Source organism: Aristolochia californica, unplaced genomic scaffold, assembly GCF_029961685.1.
Source record: "Aristolochia californica isolate CCGP_79_NKW_82.1479 unplaced genomic scaffold, dmAriCali1.0.hap1 SCAF_1, whole genome shotgun sequence".
NCBI lineage: Eukaryota > Viridiplantae > Streptophyta > Magnoliopsida > Piperales > Aristolochiaceae > Aristolochia > Aristolochia californica.
The window spans coordinates 34,955,968-34,971,390 of NW_027181770.1; the positions used below are offsets into that span (position 1 = coordinate 34,955,968).

Genomic DNA, 15,423 nt, shown 5'->3' on the forward strand with positions numbered 1-15,423 from the left:
TCTTTCTCTTCCTTTCCCCTCCCCTCCTCTCTTCTACCCGAACGTCTCCAACCGATAAAAAAGAAGAAGGAGAAGAAGAAAAAAACAAACAGACTGTATATGCTAATTTGTTTTGCCGCCCCTAACCGCAGCAGTGCGAGGGAGAAATTAGCTGGTCGCAGAGGAACACGGGGCAAAAGAAAAGGGGTGCAACACGAGGACTTCCCAGGAGGTCACCCGTCCTACTACTACTCTCGCCCAAGCGCGCTTAACTTCGGAGTTCTGATGGGATCCGGTGCATTAGTGCTGGTATGATCGCACCCGTTTGTGTTACCCTCTCCGTCCTACCAATCCCTTCCCCGGCTTCTCTCTCCCCCCGTGTTCTGTCGGTCTTTCCACTTTCCCTACATCGAATAAAGTAAAAATCAAAAATCAGAACCTTACGCAAAAATCCAGATATAAAAATTTGAAAAGGAGCGCTATGCCGTTCGATTAGATTAAACAATAAAAAAAATGAACCGAACCGCTTCAATAACGGAAAACAATACCCAATCTTACTTTTGTTTGTTTTCTTTCTCTTCCTTTCCCCTCCCCTCCTCTCTTCTACCCGAACGTCTCCAACCGATAAAAAAGAAGAAGGAGAAGAAGAAAAAAACAAACAGACTGTATATGCTAATTTGTTTTGCCGCCTCTAACCGCAGCGTTGCAAGGGAGAAATTAGCTGGTCGCAGAGGAACATGGGGCAAAAGAAAAGGGGTCCAACACGAGGACTTCCCAGGAGGTCACCCATCCTAGTACTACTCTGGCCCAAGCGTGCTTAACTTCGGAGTTCTGATGGGATCCGGTGCATTAGTGCTGGTATGATCGCACCCGTTTGTGTTACCCTCTCCGTCCAACCAATCCCTTCCCCGGCTTCTCTCTCCCCCCGTGTTCTGTCGGTCTTTCCACTTTCCCTACATCAAATAAAATAAAAATCAAAAATCGGAACCTTACGCAAAAATCCAGATATAAAAATTTGAAAAGGAGCGCTATGCCGTTCGATTAGATTAAACAATAAAAAAAATGAACCGAACTGCTTCAATAACGGAAAACAAAACCCAATCTTACTTCTTCTTTTTTTCTTCCTTTCCCCTCCCTTCCTCTCTTCTACCCGAACGTCTCCAACCGATAAAAAAGAAGAAGGAGAAGAAGAAAAAAAAAAACAAACAAACTGTATATGCTAATTTGTTTTGCCGCCCCTAACCGCAGCGTTGCGAGGGAGAAATTAGCTGGTCGTAGAGGAACACGGGGCAAAAGAAAGGGGTGCAACACGAGGACTTCCCAGGAGGTCACCCAACCTAGTACTACTCTCGCCCAAGCGCGCTTAACTTCGGAGTTCTGATGGGATCCGGTGCATTAGTGCTGGTATGATCGCACCCGTTTGTGTTACCCTCACTGTCCTACCAATCCCTTCCTCGACTTCTCTCTCCCCCAGTGTTTTGTCGGTCTTTCCACTTTCCCTACATCAAATAAAATAAAAATCAAAAATTCAAAAATCAAAACCTTACACAAAAATCCAGATATAAAAATTTGAAAAGGAGCCCTATGTCGTTCGATTAGATTAAACAATAAAAAAAATGAACCGAACCGCTTCAATAACGGAAAACAAAACCCAATCTTACTTTTTTTTTTCTTTCTCTTCCTTTCCCCTCCCCTCCTCTCTTCTAACTGAACGTCTCCAACCGATAAAAAAGAAGAAGGAGAAGAAGAAAAAAACAAACAGACTGTATATGCTAATTTGTTTTGTCGCCCCTATCCGCAGCAGTGCGAGGGAGAAATTAGCTGGTCGCAAAGGAACACGGGGCAAAAGAAAAGTGGTGCAACACGAGGACTTCCCAGGAGGTCACCCATCCTAGTACTACTCTCGCCCAAGCACGCTTAACTTCGGAGTTCTGATGGGATCCGGTGCATTAGTGCTGGTATGATCGCACCCGTTTGTGTTACCCTCTCCGTCCTACCAATCCCTTCCCCGGCTTCTCTCTCCCCCCGTGTTCTGTCGGTCTTTCCACTTTCCCTACATCGAATAAAGTAAAAATCAAAAATCGGAACCTTACGCAAAAATCCAGATATAAAAATTTGAAAAGGAGCGCTATGCCGTTCGATTAGATTAAACAATAAAAAAAATTAACCGAACCGCTTCAATAACGGAAAACAATACCCAATCTTACTTTTTTTTTTCTTCTTTCTCTTCCTTTCCCCTCCCCTCCTCTCTTCTACCCGAACGTCTCCAACCGATAAAAAAGAAGAAGGAGAAGAAGAAAAAAACAAACAGACTGTATATGCTAATTTGTTTTGCCGCCCCTAACCGCAGCAGTGCGAGGGAGAAATTAGCTGGTCGCAGAGGAACACGGGGCAAAAGAAAAGGGGTGCAACACGAGGACTTCCCAGGAGGTCACCCGTCCTACTACTACTCTCGCCCAAGCGCGCTTAACTTCGGAGTTCTGATGGGATCCGGTGCATTAGTGCTGGTATGATCGCACTCGTTTGTGTTACCCTCTCCGTCCTACCAATCCCTTCCCCGGCTTCTCTCTCCCCCCGTGTTCTGTCGGTCTTTCCACTTTCCCTACATCGAATAAAGTAAAAATCAAAAATCGGAACCTTACGCAAAAATCCAGATATAAAAATTTGAAAAGGAGCGCAATGCCGTTCGATTAGATTAAACAATAAAAAAAATTAACCGAACCGCTTCAATAACGGAAAACAATACCCAATCTTACTTTTTTTTTCTTCTTTCTCTTCCTTTCCCCTCCCCTCCTCTCTTCTACCCGAACGTCTCCAACCGATAAAAAAGAAGAAGGAGAAGAAGAAAAAAACAAACAGACTGTATATGCTAATTTGTTTTGCCGCCCCTAACCGCAGCAGTGCGAGGGAGAAATTAGCTGGTCGCAGAGGAACACGGGGCAAAAGAAAAGGGGTCCAACACGAGGACTTCCCAGGAGGTCACCCGTCCTAGTACTACTCTCGCCCAAGCGCGCTTAACTTCGGAGTTCTGATGGGATCCGGTGCATTAGTGCTGGTATGATCGCACCCGTTTGTGTTACCCTCTCCGTCCTACCAATCCCTTCCCCGGCTTCTCTCTCCCCCCGTGTTCTGTCGGTCTTTCCACTTTCCCTACATCGAATAAAGTAAAAATCAAAAATCGGAACCTTACGCAAAAATCCAGATATAAAAATTTGAAAAGGAGCGCTATGCCGTTCGATTAGATTAAACAATAAAAAAAATTAACCGAACCGCTTCAATAACGGAAAACAATACCCAATCTTACTTTTTTTTTCTTCTTTCTCTTCCTTTCCCCTCCCCTCCTCTCTTCTACCCGAACGTCTCCAACCGATAAAAAAGAAGAAGGAGAAGAAGAAAAAAACAAACAGACTGTATATGCTAATTTGTTTTGCCGCCCCTAACCGCAGCAGTGCGAGGGAGAAATTAGCTGGTCGCAGAGGAACACGGGGCAAAAGAAAAGGGGTCCAACACGAGGACTTCCCAGGAGGTCACCCGTCCTAGTACTACTCTCGCCCAAGCGCGCTTAACTTCGGAGTTCTGATGGGATCCGGTGCATTAGTGCTGGTATGATCGCACCCGTTTGTGTTACCCTCTCCGTCCTACCAATCCCTTCCCCGGCTTCTCTCTCCCCCCGTGTTCTGTCGGTCTTTCCACTTTCCCTACATCGAATAAAGTAAAAATCAAAAATCGGAACCTTACGCAAAAATCCAGATATAAAAATTTGAAAAGGAGCGCTATGCCGTTCGATTAGATTAAACAATAAAAAAAATTAACCGAACCGCTTCAATAACGGAAAACAATACCCAATCTTGCTTTTTTTTTTCTTCTTTCTCTTCCTTTCCCCTCCCCTCCTCTCTTCTACCCGAACGTCTCCAACCGATAAAAAAGAAGAAGGAGAAGAAGAAAAAAACAAACAGACTGTATATGCTAATTTGTTTTGCCGCCCCTAACCGCAGCAGTGCGAGGGAGAAATTAGCTGGTCGCAGAGGAACACGGGGCAAAAGAAAAGGGGTGCAACACGAGGACTTCCCAGGAGGTCACCCGTCCTACTACTACTCTCGCCCAAGCGCGCTTAACTTCGGAGTTCTGATGGGATCCGGTGCATTAGTGCTGGTATGATCGCACCCGTTTGTGTTACCCTCTCCGTCCTACCAATCCCTTCCCCGGCTTCTCTCTCCCCCCGTGTTCTGTCGGTCTTTCCACTTTCCCTACATCGAATAAAGTAAAAATCAAAAATCGGAACCTTACGCAAAAATCCAGATATAAAAATTTGAAAAGGAGCGCTATGCCGTTCGATTAGATTAAACAATAAAAAAAATTAACCGAACCGCTTCAATAACGGAAAACAATACCCAATCTTACTTTTTTTTTTCTTCTTTCTCTTCCTTTCCCCTCCCCTCCTCTCTTCTACCCGAACGTCTCCAACCGATAAAAAAGAAGAAGGAGAAGAAGAAAAAAACAAACAGACTGTATATGCTAATTTGTTTTGCCGCCCCTAACCGCAGCAGTGCGAGGGAGAAATTAGCTGGTCGCAGAGGAACACGGGGCAAAAGAAAAGGGGTGCAACACGAGGACTTCCCAGGAGGTCACCCGTCCTAGTACTACTCTCGCCCAAGCGCGCTTAACTTCGGAGTTCTGATGGGATCCGGTGCATTAGTGCTGGTATGATCTCACCCGTTTGTGTTACCCTCTCCGTCCTACCAATCCCTTCCCCGGCTTCTCTCTCCCCCCGTGTTCTGTCGGTCTTTCCACTTTCCCTACATCGAATAAAGTAAAAATCAAAAATCGGAACATTACGCAAAAATCCAGATATAAAAATTTGAAAAGGAGCGCTATGCCGTTCGATTAGATTAAACAATAAAAAAAATTAACCGAACCGCTTCAATAACGGAAAACAATACCCAATCTTACTTTTTTTTTTCTTCTTTCTCTTCCTTTCCCCTCCCCTCCTCTCTTCTACCCGAACGTCTCCAACCGATAAAAAAGAAGAAGGAGAAGAAGAAAAAAACAAACAGACTGTATATGCTAATTTGTTTTGCCGCCCCTAACCGCAGCAGTGCGAGGGAGAAATTAGCTGGTCGCAAAGGAACACGGGGCAAAAGAAAAGGGGTGCAACACGAGGACTTCCCAGGAGGTCACCCGTCCTACTACTACTCTCGCCCAAGCGCGCTTAACTTCGGAGTTCTGATGGGATCCGGTGCATTAGTGCTGGTATGATCGCACCCGTTTGTGTTACCCTCTCCGTCCTACCAATCCCTTCCCCGACTTCTCTCTCCCCCCGTGTTTTGTCGGTCTTTCCACTTTCCCTACATCGAATAAAGTAAAAATCAAAAATCGGAACCTTACGCAAAAATCCAGATATAAAAATTTGAAAAGGAGCGCTATGCCGTTCTATTAGATTAAACAATAAAAAAAATTAACCGAACCGCTTCAATAACGGAAAACAATACCCAATCTTACTTTTTTTTTTCTTCTTTCTCTTCCTTTCCCCTCCCCTCCTCTCTTCTACCCGAACGTCTCCAACCGATAAAAAAGAAGAAGGAGAAGAAGAAAAAAACAAACAGACTGTATATGCTAATTTGTTTTGCCGCCCCTAACCGCAGCAGTGCGAGGGAGAAATTAGCTGGTCGCAGAGGAACACGGGGCAAAAGAAAAGGGGTGCAACACGAGGACTTCCCAGGAGGTCACCCGTCCTACTACTACTCTCGCCCAAGCGCGCTTAACTTCGGAGTTCTGATGGGATCCGGTGCATTAGTGCTGGTATGATCGCACCCGTTTGTGTTACCCTCTCCGTCCTACCAATCCCTTCCCCGGCTTCTCTCTCCCCCCGTGTTCTGTCGGTCTTTCCACTTTCCCTACATCGAATAAAGTAAAAATCAAAAATCAGAACCTTACGCAAAAATCCAGATATAAAAATTTGAAAAGGAGCGCTATGCCGTTCGATTAGATTAAACAATAAAAAAAATGAACCGAACCGCTTCAATAACGGAAAACAATACCCAATCTTACTTTTGTTTGTTTTCTTTCTCTTCCTTTCCCCTCCCCTCCTCTCTTCTACCCGAACGTCTCCAACCGATAAAAAAGAAGAAGGAGAAGAAGAAAAAAACAAACAGACTGTATATGCTAATTTGTTTTGCCGCCTCTAACCGCAGCGTTGCAAGGGAGAAATTAGCTGGTCGCAGAGGAACATGGGGCAAAAGAAAAGGGGTCCAACACGAGGACTTCCCAGGAGGTCACCCATCCTAGTACTACTCTGGCCCAAGCGTGCTTAACTTCGGAGTTCTGATGGGATCCGGTGCATTAGTGCTGGTATGATCGCACCCGTTTGTGTTACCCTCTCCGTCCTACCAATCCCTTCCCCGGCTTCTCTCTCCCCCCGTGTTCTGTCGGTCTTTCCACTTTCCCTACATCAAATAAAATAAAAATCAAAAATCGGAACCTTACGCAAAAATCCAGATATAAAAATTTGAAAAGGAGCGCTATGCCGTTCGATTAGATTAAACAATAAAAAAAATGAACCGAACTGCTTCAATAACGGAAAACAAAACCCAATCTTACTTCTTCTTTTTTTCTTCCTTTCCCCTCCCTTCCTCTCTTCTACCCGAACGTCTCCAACCGATAAAAAAGAAGAAGGAGAAGAAGAAAAAAAAAAACAAACAAACTGTATATGCTAATTTGTTTTGCCGCCCCTAACCGCAGCGTTGCGAGGGAGAAATTAGCTGGTCGTAGAGGAACACGGGGCAAAAGAAAGGGGTGCAACACGAGGACTTCCCAGGAGGTCACCCAACCTAGTACTACTCTCGCCCAAGCGCGCTTAACTTCGGAGTTCTGATGGGATCCGGTGCATTAGTGCTGGTATGATCGCACCCGTTTGTGTTACCCTCACTGTCCTACCAATCCCTTCCTCGACTTCTCTCTCCCCCAGTGTTTTGTCGGTCTTTCCACTTTCCCTACATCAAATAAAATAAAAATCAAAAATTCAAAAATCAAAACCTTACACAAAAATCCAGATATAAAAATTTGAAAAGGAGCCCTATGTCGTTCGATTAGATTAAACAATAAAAAAAATGAACCGAACCGCTTCAATAACGGAAAACAAAACCCAATCTTACTTTTTTTTTTCTTTCTCTTCCTTTCCCCTCCCCTCCTCTCTTCTAACTGAACGTCTCCAACCGATAAAAAAGAAGAAGGAGAAGAAGAAAAAAACAAACAGACTGTATATGCTAATTTGTTTTGTCGCCCCTATCCGCAGCAGTGCGAGGGAGAAATTAGCTGGTCGCAAAGGAACACGGGGCAAAAGAAAAGTGGTGCAACACGAGGACTTCCCAGGAGGTCACCCATCCTAGTACTACTCTCGCCCAAGCACGCTTAACTTCGGAGTTCTGATGGGATCCGGTGCATTAGTGCTGGTATGATCGCACCCGTTTGTGTTACCCTCTCCGTCCTACCAATCCCTTCCCCGGCTTCTCTCTCCCCCCGTGTTCTGTCGGTCTTTCCACTTTCCCTACATCGAATAAAGTAAAAATCAAAAATCGGAACCTTACGCAAAAATCCAGATATAAAAATTTGAAAAGGAGCGCTATGCCGTTCGATTAGATTAAACAATAAAAAAAATTAACCGAACCGCTTCAATAACGGAAAACAATACCCAATCTTACTTTTTTTTTTCTTCTTTCTCTTCCTTTCCCCTCCCCTCCTCTCTTCTACCCGAACGTCTCCAACCGATAAAAAAGAAGAAGGAGAAGAAGAAAAAAACAAACAGACTGTATATGCTAATTTGTTTTGCCGCCCCTAACCGCAGCAGTGCGAGGGAGAAATTAGCTGGTCGCAGAGGAACACGGGGCAAAAGAAAAGGGGTGCAACACGAGGACTTCCCAGGAGGTCACCCGTCCTACTACTACTCTCGCCCAAGCGCGCTTAACTTCGGAGTTCTGATGGGATCCGGTGCATTAGTGCTGGTATGATCGCACTCGTTTGTGTTACCCTCTCCGTCCTACCAATCCCTTCCCCGGCTTCTCTCTCCCCCCGTGTTCTGTCGGTCTTTCCACTTTCCCTACATCGAATAAAGTAAAAATCAAAAATCGGAACCTTACGCAAAAATCCAGATATAAAAATTTGAAAAGGAGCGCAATGCCGTTCGATTAGATTAAACAATAAAAAAAATTAACCGAACCGCTTCAATAACGGAAAACAATACCCAATCTTACTTTTTTTTTCTTCTTTCTCTTCCTTTCCCCTCCCCTCCTCTCTTCTACCCGAACGTCTCCAACCGATAAAAAAGAAGAAGGAGAAGAAGAAAAAAACAAACAGACTGTATATGCTAATTTGTTTTGCCGCCCCTAACCGCAGCAGTGCGAGGGAGAAATTAGCTGGTCGCAGAGGAACACGGGGCAAAAGAAAAGGGGTGCAACACGAGGACTTCCCAGGAGGTCACCCGTCCTACTACTACTCTCGCCCAAGCGCGCTTAACTTCGGAGTTCTGATGGGATCCGGTGCATTAGTGCTGGTATGATCGCACCCGTTTGTGTTACCCTCTCCGTCCTACCAATCCCTTCCCCGGCTTCTCTCTCCCCCCGTGTTCTGTCGGTCTTTCCACTTTCCCTACATCGAATAAAGTAAAAATCAAAAATCAGAACCTTACGCAAAAATCCAGATATAAAAATTTGAAAAGGAGCGCTATGCCGTTCGATTAGATTAAACAATAAAAAAAATGAACCGAACCGCTTCAATAACGGAAAACAATACCCAATCTTACTTTTGTTTGTTTTCTTTCTCTTCCTTTCCCCTCCCCTCCTCTCTTCTACCCGAACGTCTCCAACCGATAAAAAAGAAGAAGGAGAAGAAGAAAAAAACAAACAGACTGTATATGCTAATTTGTTTTGCCGCCTCTAACCGCAGCGTTGCAAGGGAGAAATTAGCTGGTCGCAGAGGAACATGGGGCAAAAGAAAAGGGGTCCAACACGAGGACTTCCCAGGAGGTCACCCATCCTAGTACTACTCTGGCCCAAGCGTGCTTAACTTCGGAGTTCTGATGGGATCCGGTGCATTAGTGCTGGTATGATCGCACCCGTTTGTGTTACCCTCTCCGTCCTACCAATCCCTTCCCCGGCTTCTCTCTCCCCCCGTGTTCTGTCGGTCTTTCCACTTTCCCTACATCAAATAAAATAAAAATCAAAAATCGGAACCTTACGCAAAAATCCAGATATAAAAATTTGAAAAGGAGCGCTATGCCGTTCGATTAGATTAAACAATAAAAAAAATGAACCGAACTGCTTCAATAACGGAAAACAAAACCCAATCTTACTTCTTCTTTTTTTCTTCCTTTCCCCTCCCTTCCTCTCTTCTACCCGAACGTCTCCAACCGATAAAAAAGAAGAAGGAGAAGAAGAAAAAAAAAAACAAACAAACTGTATATGCTAATTTGTTTTGCCGCCCCTAACCGCAGCGTTGCGAGGGAGAAATTAGCTGGTCGTAGAGGAACACGGGGCAAAAGAAAGGGGTGCAACACGAGGACTTCCCAGGAGGTCACCCAACCTAGTACTACTCTCGCCCAAGCGCGCTTAACTTCGGAGTTCTGATGGGATCCGGTGCATTAGTGCTGGTATGATCGCACCCGTTTGTGTTACCCTCACTGTCCTACCAATCCCTTCCTCGACTTCTCTCTCCCCCAGTGTTTTGTCGGTCTTTCCACTTTCCCTACATCAAATAAAATAAAAATCAAAAATTCAAAAATCAAAACCTTACACAAAAATCCAGATATAAAAATTTGAAAAGGAGCCCTATGTCGTTCGATTAGATTAAACAATAAAAAAAATGAACCGAACCGCTTCAATAACGGAAAACAAAACCCAATCTTACTTTTTTTTTTCTTTCTCTTCCTTTCCCCTCCCCTCCTCTCTTCTAACTGAACGTCTCCAACCGATAAAAAAGAAGAAGGAGAAGAAGAAAAAAACAAACAGACTGTATATGCTAATTTGTTTTGTCGCCCCTATCCGCAGCAGTGCGAGGGAGAAATTAGCTGGTCGCAAAGGAACACGGGGCAAAAGAAAAGTGGTGCAACACGAGGACTTCCCAGGAGGTCACCCATCCTAGTACTACTCTCGCCCAAGCACGCTTAACTTCGGAGTTCTGATGGGATCCGGTGCATTAGTGCTGGTATGATCGCACCCGTTTGTGTTACCCTCTCCGTCCTACCAATCCCTTCCCCGGCTTCTCTCTCCCCCCGTGTTCTGTCGGTCTTTCCACTTTCCCTACATCGAATAAAGTAAAAATCAAAAATCGGAACCTTACGCAAAAATCCAGATATAAAAATTTGAAAAGGAGCGCTATGCCGTTCGATTAGATTAAACAATAAAAGAAATTAACCGAACCGCTTCAATAACGGAAAACAATACCCAATCTTACTTTTTTTTTTCTTCTTTCTCTTCCTTTCCCCTCCCCTCCTCTCTTCTACCCGAACGTCTTCAACCGATAAAAAAGAAGAAGGAGAAGAAGAAAAAAACAAACAGACTGTATATGCTAATTTGTTTTGCCGCCCCTAACCGCAGCAGTGCGAGGGAGAAATTAGCTGGTCGCAGAGGAACACGGGGCAAAAGAAAAGGGGTGCAACACGAGGACTTCCCAGGAGGTCACCCGTCCTACTACTACTCTCGCCCAAGCGCGCTTAACTTCGGAGTTCTGATGGGATCCGGTGCATTAGAGCTGGTATGATCGCACTCGTTTGTGTTACCCTCTCCGTCCTACCAATCCCTTCCCCGGCTTCTCTCTCCCCCCGTGTTCTGTCGGTCTTTCCACTTTCCCTACATCGAATAAAGTAAAAATCAAAAATCGGAACCTTACGCAAAAATCCAGATATAAAAATTTGAAAAGGAGCGCAATGCCGTTCGATTAGATTAAACAATAAAAAAAATTAACCGAACCGCTTCAATAACGGAAAACAATACCCAATCATACTTTTTTTTTCTTCTTTCTCTTCCTTTCCCCTCCCCTCCTCTCTTCTACCCGAACGTCTCCAACCGATAAAAAAGAAGAAGGAGAAGAAGAAAAAAACAAACAGACTGTATATGCTAATTTGTTTTGCCGCCCCTAACCGCAGCAGTGCGAGGGAGAAATTAGCTGGTCGCAGAGGAACACGGGGCAAAAGAAAAGGGGTCCAACACGAGGACTTCCCAGGAGGTCACCCGTCCTAGTACTACTCTCGCCCAAGCGCGCTTAACTTCGGAGTTCTGATGGGATCCGGTGCATTAGTGCTGGTATGATCGCACCCGTTTGTGTTACCCTCTCCGTCCTACCAATCCCTTCCCCGGCTTCTCTCTCCCCCCGTGTTCTGTCGGTCTTTCCACTTTCCCTACATCGAATAAAGTAAAAATCAAAAATCGGAACCTTACGCAAAAATCCAGATATAAAAATTTGAAAAGGAGCGCTATGCCGTTCGATTAGATTAAACAATAAAAAAAATTAACCGAACCGCTTCAATAACGGAAAACAATACCCAATCTTACTTTTTTTTTCTTCTTTCTCTTCCTTTCCCCTCCCCTCCTCTCTTCTACCCGAACGTCTCCAACCGATAAAAAAGAAGAAGGAGAAGAAGAAAAAAACAAACAGACTGTATATGCTAATTTGTTTTGCCGCCCCTAACCGCAGCAGTGCGAGGGAGAAATTAGCTGGTCGCAGAGGAACACGGGGCAAAAGAAAAGGGGTCCAACACGAGGACTTCCCAGGAGGTCACCCGTCCTAGTACTACTCTCGCCCAAGCGCGCTTAACTTCGGAGTTCTGATGGGATCCGGTGCATTAGTGCTGGTATGATCGCACCCGTTTGTGTTACCCTCTCCGTCCTACCAATCCCTTCCCCGGCTTCTCTCTCCCCCCGTGTTCTGTCGGTCTTTCCACTTTCCCTACATCGAATAAAGTAAAAATCAAAAATCGGAACCTTACGCAAAAATCCAGATATAAAAATTTGAAAAGGAGCGCTATGCCGTTCGATTAGATTAAACAATAAAAAAAATTAACCGAACCGCTTCAATAACGGAAAACAATACCCAATCTTACTTTTTTTTTCTTCTTTCTCTTCCTTTCCCCTCCCCTCCTCTCTTCTACCCGAACGTCTCCAACCGATAAAAAAGAAGAAGGAGAAGAAGAAAAAAACAAACAGACTGTATATGCTAATTTGTTTTGCCGCCCCTAACCGCAGCAGTGCGAGGGAGAAATTAGCTGGTCGCAGAGGAACACGGGGCAAAAGAAAAGGGGTGCAACACGAGGACTTCCCAGGAGGTCACCCGTCCTAGTACTACTCTCGCCCAAGCGCGCTTAACTTCGGAGTTCTGATGGGATCCAGTGCATTAGTGCTGGTATGATCGCACCCGTTTGTGTTACCCTCTCCGTCCTACCAATCCCTTCCCCGGCTTCTCTCTCCCCCCGTGTTCTGTCGGTCTTTCCACTTTCCCTACATCGAATAAAGTAAAAATCAAAAATCGGAACCTTACGCAAAAATCCAGATATAAAAATTTGAAAAGGAGCGCTATGCCGTTCGATTAGATTAAACAATAAAAAAAATTAACCGAACCGCTTCAATAACGGAAAACAATACCCAATCTTACTTTTTTTTTCTTCTTTCTCTTCCTTTCCCCTCCCCTCCTCTCTTCTACCCGAACGTCTCCAACCGATAAAAAAGAAGAAGGAGAAGAAGAAAAAAACAAACAGACTGTATATGCTAATTTGTTTTGCCGCCCCTGACCGCAGCAGTGCGAGGGAGAAATTAGCTGGTCGCAGAGGAACACGGGGCAAAAGAAAAGGGGTGCAACACGAGGACTTCCCAGGAGGTCACCCGTCCTAGTACTACTCTCGCCCAAGCGCGCTTAACTTCGGAGTTCTGATGGGATCCGGTGCATTAGTGCTGGTATCATCGCACCCGTTTGTGTTACCCTCTCCGTCCTACCAATCCCTTCCCCGGCTTCTCTCTCCCCCCGTGTTCTGTCGGTCTTTCCACTTTCCCTACATCGAATAAAGTAAAAATCAAAAATCGGAACCTTACGCAAAAATCCAGATATAAAAATTTGAAAAGGAGCGCTATGCCGTTCGATTAGATTAAACAATAAAAAAAATTAACCGAACCTCTTCAATAACGGAAAACAATACCCAATCTTACTTTTTTTTTCTTCTTTCTCTTCCTTTCCCCTCCCCTCCTCTCTTCTACCCGAACGTCTCCAACCGATAAAAAAGAAGAAGGAGAAGAAGAAAAAAACAAACAGACTGTATATGCTAATTTGTTTTGCCGCCCCTAACCGCAGCAGTGCGAGGGAGAAATTAGCTGGTCGCAGAGGAACACGGGGCAAAAGAAAAGGGGTCCAACACGAGGACTTCCCAGGAGGTCACCCGTCCTAGTACTACTCTCGCCCAAGCGCGCTTAACTTCGGAGTTCTGATGGGATCCGGTGCATTAGTGCTGGTATGATCGCACCCGTTTGTGTTACCCTCTCCGTCCTACCAATCCCTTCCCCGGCTTCTCTCTCCCCCCGTGTTCTGTCGGTCTTTCCACTTTCCCTACATCGAATAAAGTAAAAATCAAAAATCGGAACCTTACGCAAAAATCCAGATATAAAAATTTGAAAAGGAGCGCTATGCCGTTCGATTAGATTAAACAATAAAAAAAATTAACCGAACCGCTTCAATAACGGAAAACAATACCCAATCTTACTTTTTTTTTCTTCTTTCTCTTCCTTTCCCCTCCCCTCCTCTCTTCTACCCGAACGTCTCCAACCGATAAAAAAGAAGAAGGAGAAGAAGAAAAAAACAAACAGACTGTATATGCTAATTTGTTTTGCCGCCCCTAACCGCAGCAGTGCGAGGGAGAAATTAGCTGGTCGCAGAGGAACACGGGGCAAAAGAAAAGGGGTGCAACACGAGGACTTCCCAGGAGGTCACCCGTCCTAGTACTACTCTCGCCCAAGCGCGCTTAACTTCGGAGTTCTGATGGGATCCGGTGCATTAGTGCTGGTATGATCGCACCCGTTTGTGTTACCCTCTCCGTCCTACCAATCCCTTCCCCGGCTTCTCTCTCCCCCCGTGTTCTGTCGGTCTTTCCACTTTCCCTACATCGAATAAAGTAAAAATCAAAAATCGGAACCTTACGCAAAAATCCAGATATAAAAATTTGAAAAGGAGCGCTATGCCGTTCGATTAGATTAAACAATAAAAAAAATTAACCGAACCGCTTCAATAACGGAAAACAATACCCAATCTTACTTTTTTTTTCTTCTTTCTCTTCCTTTCCCCTCCCCTCCTCTCTTCTACCCGAACGTCTCCAACCGATAAAAAAGAAGAAGGAGAAGAAGAAAAAAACAAACAGACTGTATATGCTAATTTGTTTTGCCGCCCCTGACCGCAGCAGTGCGAGGGAGAAATTAGCTGGTCGCAGAGGAACACGGGGCAAAAGAAAAGGGGTGCAACACGAGGACTTCCCAGGAGGTCACCCGTCCTAGTACTACTCTCGCCCAAGCGCGCTTAACTTCGGAGTTCTGATGGGATCCGGTGCATTAGTGCTGGTATGATCGCACCCGTTTGTGTTACCCTCTCCGTCCTACCAATCCCTTCCCCGGCTTCTCTCTCCCCCCGTGTTCTGTCGGTCTTTCCACTTTCCCTACATCGAATAAAGTAAAAATCAAAAATCGGAACCTTACGCAAAAATCCAGATATAAAAATTTGAAAAGGAGCGCTATGCCGTTCGATTAGATTAAACAATAAAAAAAATTAACCGAACCGCTTCAATAACGGAAAACAATACCCAATCTTACTTTTTTTTTTCTTCTTTCTCTTCCTTTCCCCTCCCCTCCTCTCTTCTACCCGAACGTCTCCAACCGATAAAAAAGAAGAAGGAGAAGAAGAAAAAAACAAACAGACTGTATATGCTAATTTGTTTTGCCGCCCCTAACCGCTGCAGTGCGAGGGAGAAATTAGCTGGTCGCAGAGGAACACGGGGCAAAAGAAAAGGGGTGCAACACGAGGACTTCCCAGGAGGTCACCCGTCCTAGTACTACTCTCGCCCAAGCGCGCTTAACTTCGGAGTTCTGATGGGATCCGGTGCATTAGTGCTGGTATGATCGCACCCGTTTGTGTTACCCTCTCCGTCCTACCAATCCCTTCCCCGGCTTCTCTCTCCCCCCGTGTTCTGTCGGTCTTTCCACTTTCCCTACATCGAATAAAGTAAAAATCAAAAATCGGAACCTTACGCAAAAATCCAGATATAAAAATTTGAAAAGGAGCGCTATGCCGTTCGATTAGATTAAACAATAAAAAAAATTAACCGAACCGCTTCAATAACGGAAAACAATACCCAATCTTACTTTTTTTTTTCTTCTTTCTCTTCCTTTCCCCTCCCCTCCTCTCTTCTACCCGAACGTCTCCAACCGA

General features: G+C 45.0%; 28 non-coding genes across 28 annotated transcripts; all 28 read right to left on the minus strand.

Moving 5' to 3' along the window:
• Positions 1-183: 183 nt before the first annotated feature.
• On the minus strand, positions 184-302 carry LOC137965642 (5S ribosomal RNA). Its single transcript, XR_011116136.1, has one exon. It is a non-coding gene; the product is annotated as a 5S ribosomal RNA (ribosomal RNA).
• Positions 303-732: 430 nt separating this feature from the next.
• Positions 733-851, minus strand: LOC137964882 (5S ribosomal RNA). The gene has a single exon (XR_011115908.1). It is a non-coding gene; the product is annotated as a 5S ribosomal RNA (ribosomal RNA).
• A 427-nt stretch (positions 852-1,278) lies between these two features.
• On the minus strand, positions 1,279-1,397 carry LOC137965113 (5S ribosomal RNA). Its single transcript, XR_011116009.1, has one exon. It is a non-coding gene; the product is annotated as a 5S ribosomal RNA (ribosomal RNA).
• A 435-nt stretch (positions 1,398-1,832) lies between these two features.
• On the minus strand, positions 1,833-1,951 carry LOC137965610 (5S ribosomal RNA). Its single transcript, XR_011116116.1, has one exon. It is a non-coding gene; the product is annotated as a 5S ribosomal RNA (ribosomal RNA).
• Positions 1,952-2,381: 430 nt separating this feature from the next.
• On the minus strand, positions 2,382-2,500 carry LOC137964758 (5S ribosomal RNA). Its single transcript, XR_011115810.1, has one exon. It is a non-coding gene; the product is annotated as a 5S ribosomal RNA (ribosomal RNA).
• Positions 2,501-2,929: 429 nt separating this feature from the next.
• Positions 2,930-3,048, minus strand: LOC137964817 (5S ribosomal RNA). Its single transcript, XR_011115867.1, has one exon. It is a non-coding gene; the product is annotated as a 5S ribosomal RNA (ribosomal RNA).
• A 429-nt stretch (positions 3,049-3,477) lies between these two features.
• LOC137964822 (5S ribosomal RNA) lies at positions 3,478-3,596 on the minus strand. The gene has a single exon (XR_011115868.1). It is a non-coding gene; the product is annotated as a 5S ribosomal RNA (ribosomal RNA).
• Positions 3,597-4,026: 430 nt separating this feature from the next.
• Positions 4,027-4,145, minus strand: LOC137965647 (5S ribosomal RNA). The gene has a single exon (XR_011116137.1). It is a non-coding gene; the product is annotated as a 5S ribosomal RNA (ribosomal RNA).
• Positions 4,146-4,575: 430 nt separating this feature from the next.
• LOC137964741 (5S ribosomal RNA) lies at positions 4,576-4,694 on the minus strand. Its single transcript, XR_011115801.1, has one exon. It is a non-coding gene; the product is annotated as a 5S ribosomal RNA (ribosomal RNA).
• A 430-nt stretch (positions 4,695-5,124) lies between these two features.
• On the minus strand, positions 5,125-5,243 carry LOC137965652 (5S ribosomal RNA). The gene has a single exon (XR_011116140.1). It is a non-coding gene; the product is annotated as a 5S ribosomal RNA (ribosomal RNA).
• A 430-nt stretch (positions 5,244-5,673) lies between these two features.
• LOC137965656 (5S ribosomal RNA) lies at positions 5,674-5,792 on the minus strand. The gene has a single exon (XR_011116141.1). It is a non-coding gene; the product is annotated as a 5S ribosomal RNA (ribosomal RNA).
• Positions 5,793-6,222: 430 nt separating this feature from the next.
• LOC137964893 (5S ribosomal RNA) lies at positions 6,223-6,341 on the minus strand. Its single transcript, XR_011115919.1, has one exon. It is a non-coding gene; the product is annotated as a 5S ribosomal RNA (ribosomal RNA).
• A 427-nt stretch (positions 6,342-6,768) lies between these two features.
• On the minus strand, positions 6,769-6,887 carry LOC137965166 (5S ribosomal RNA). The gene has a single exon (XR_011116020.1). It is a non-coding gene; the product is annotated as a 5S ribosomal RNA (ribosomal RNA).
• A 435-nt stretch (positions 6,888-7,322) lies between these two features.
• On the minus strand, positions 7,323-7,441 carry LOC137965663 (5S ribosomal RNA). The gene has a single exon (XR_011116143.1). It is a non-coding gene; the product is annotated as a 5S ribosomal RNA (ribosomal RNA).
• A 430-nt stretch (positions 7,442-7,871) lies between these two features.
• Positions 7,872-7,990, minus strand: LOC137964763 (5S ribosomal RNA). The gene has a single exon (XR_011115812.1). It is a non-coding gene; the product is annotated as a 5S ribosomal RNA (ribosomal RNA).
• Positions 7,991-8,419: 429 nt separating this feature from the next.
• LOC137965660 (5S ribosomal RNA) lies at positions 8,420-8,538 on the minus strand. The gene has a single exon (XR_011116142.1). It is a non-coding gene; the product is annotated as a 5S ribosomal RNA (ribosomal RNA).
• A 430-nt stretch (positions 8,539-8,968) lies between these two features.
• Positions 8,969-9,087, minus strand: LOC137964904 (5S ribosomal RNA). The gene has a single exon (XR_011115930.1). It is a non-coding gene; the product is annotated as a 5S ribosomal RNA (ribosomal RNA).
• A 427-nt stretch (positions 9,088-9,514) lies between these two features.
• LOC137965221 (5S ribosomal RNA) lies at positions 9,515-9,633 on the minus strand. Its single transcript, XR_011116031.1, has one exon. It is a non-coding gene; the product is annotated as a 5S ribosomal RNA (ribosomal RNA).
• Positions 9,634-10,068: 435 nt separating this feature from the next.
• Positions 10,069-10,187, minus strand: LOC137964748 (5S ribosomal RNA). The gene has a single exon (XR_011115803.1). It is a non-coding gene; the product is annotated as a 5S ribosomal RNA (ribosomal RNA).
• A 430-nt stretch (positions 10,188-10,617) lies between these two features.
• LOC137964784 (5S ribosomal RNA) lies at positions 10,618-10,736 on the minus strand. Its single transcript, XR_011115834.1, has one exon. It is a non-coding gene; the product is annotated as a 5S ribosomal RNA (ribosomal RNA).
• Positions 10,737-11,165: 429 nt separating this feature from the next.
• On the minus strand, positions 11,166-11,284 carry LOC137964826 (5S ribosomal RNA). The gene has a single exon (XR_011115869.1). It is a non-coding gene; the product is annotated as a 5S ribosomal RNA (ribosomal RNA).
• Positions 11,285-11,713: 429 nt separating this feature from the next.
• Positions 11,714-11,832, minus strand: LOC137964830 (5S ribosomal RNA). Its single transcript, XR_011115870.1, has one exon. It is a non-coding gene; the product is annotated as a 5S ribosomal RNA (ribosomal RNA).
• A 429-nt stretch (positions 11,833-12,261) lies between these two features.
• On the minus strand, positions 12,262-12,380 carry LOC137965586 (5S ribosomal RNA). The gene has a single exon (XR_011116107.1). It is a non-coding gene; the product is annotated as a 5S ribosomal RNA (ribosomal RNA).
• A 429-nt stretch (positions 12,381-12,809) lies between these two features.
• Positions 12,810-12,928, minus strand: LOC137965591 (5S ribosomal RNA). The gene has a single exon (XR_011116111.1). It is a non-coding gene; the product is annotated as a 5S ribosomal RNA (ribosomal RNA).
• A 429-nt stretch (positions 12,929-13,357) lies between these two features.
• LOC137964835 (5S ribosomal RNA) lies at positions 13,358-13,476 on the minus strand. Its single transcript, XR_011115872.1, has one exon. It is a non-coding gene; the product is annotated as a 5S ribosomal RNA (ribosomal RNA).
• A 429-nt stretch (positions 13,477-13,905) lies between these two features.
• LOC137965519 (5S ribosomal RNA) lies at positions 13,906-14,024 on the minus strand. The gene has a single exon (XR_011116088.1). It is a non-coding gene; the product is annotated as a 5S ribosomal RNA (ribosomal RNA).
• A 429-nt stretch (positions 14,025-14,453) lies between these two features.
• Positions 14,454-14,572, minus strand: LOC137965524 (5S ribosomal RNA). Its single transcript, XR_011116089.1, has one exon. It is a non-coding gene; the product is annotated as a 5S ribosomal RNA (ribosomal RNA).
• Positions 14,573-15,002: 430 nt separating this feature from the next.
• On the minus strand, positions 15,003-15,121 carry LOC137965530 (5S ribosomal RNA). Its single transcript, XR_011116091.1, has one exon. It is a non-coding gene; the product is annotated as a 5S ribosomal RNA (ribosomal RNA).
• Between the last annotated feature and the right edge of the window lie 302 nt (positions 15,122-15,423).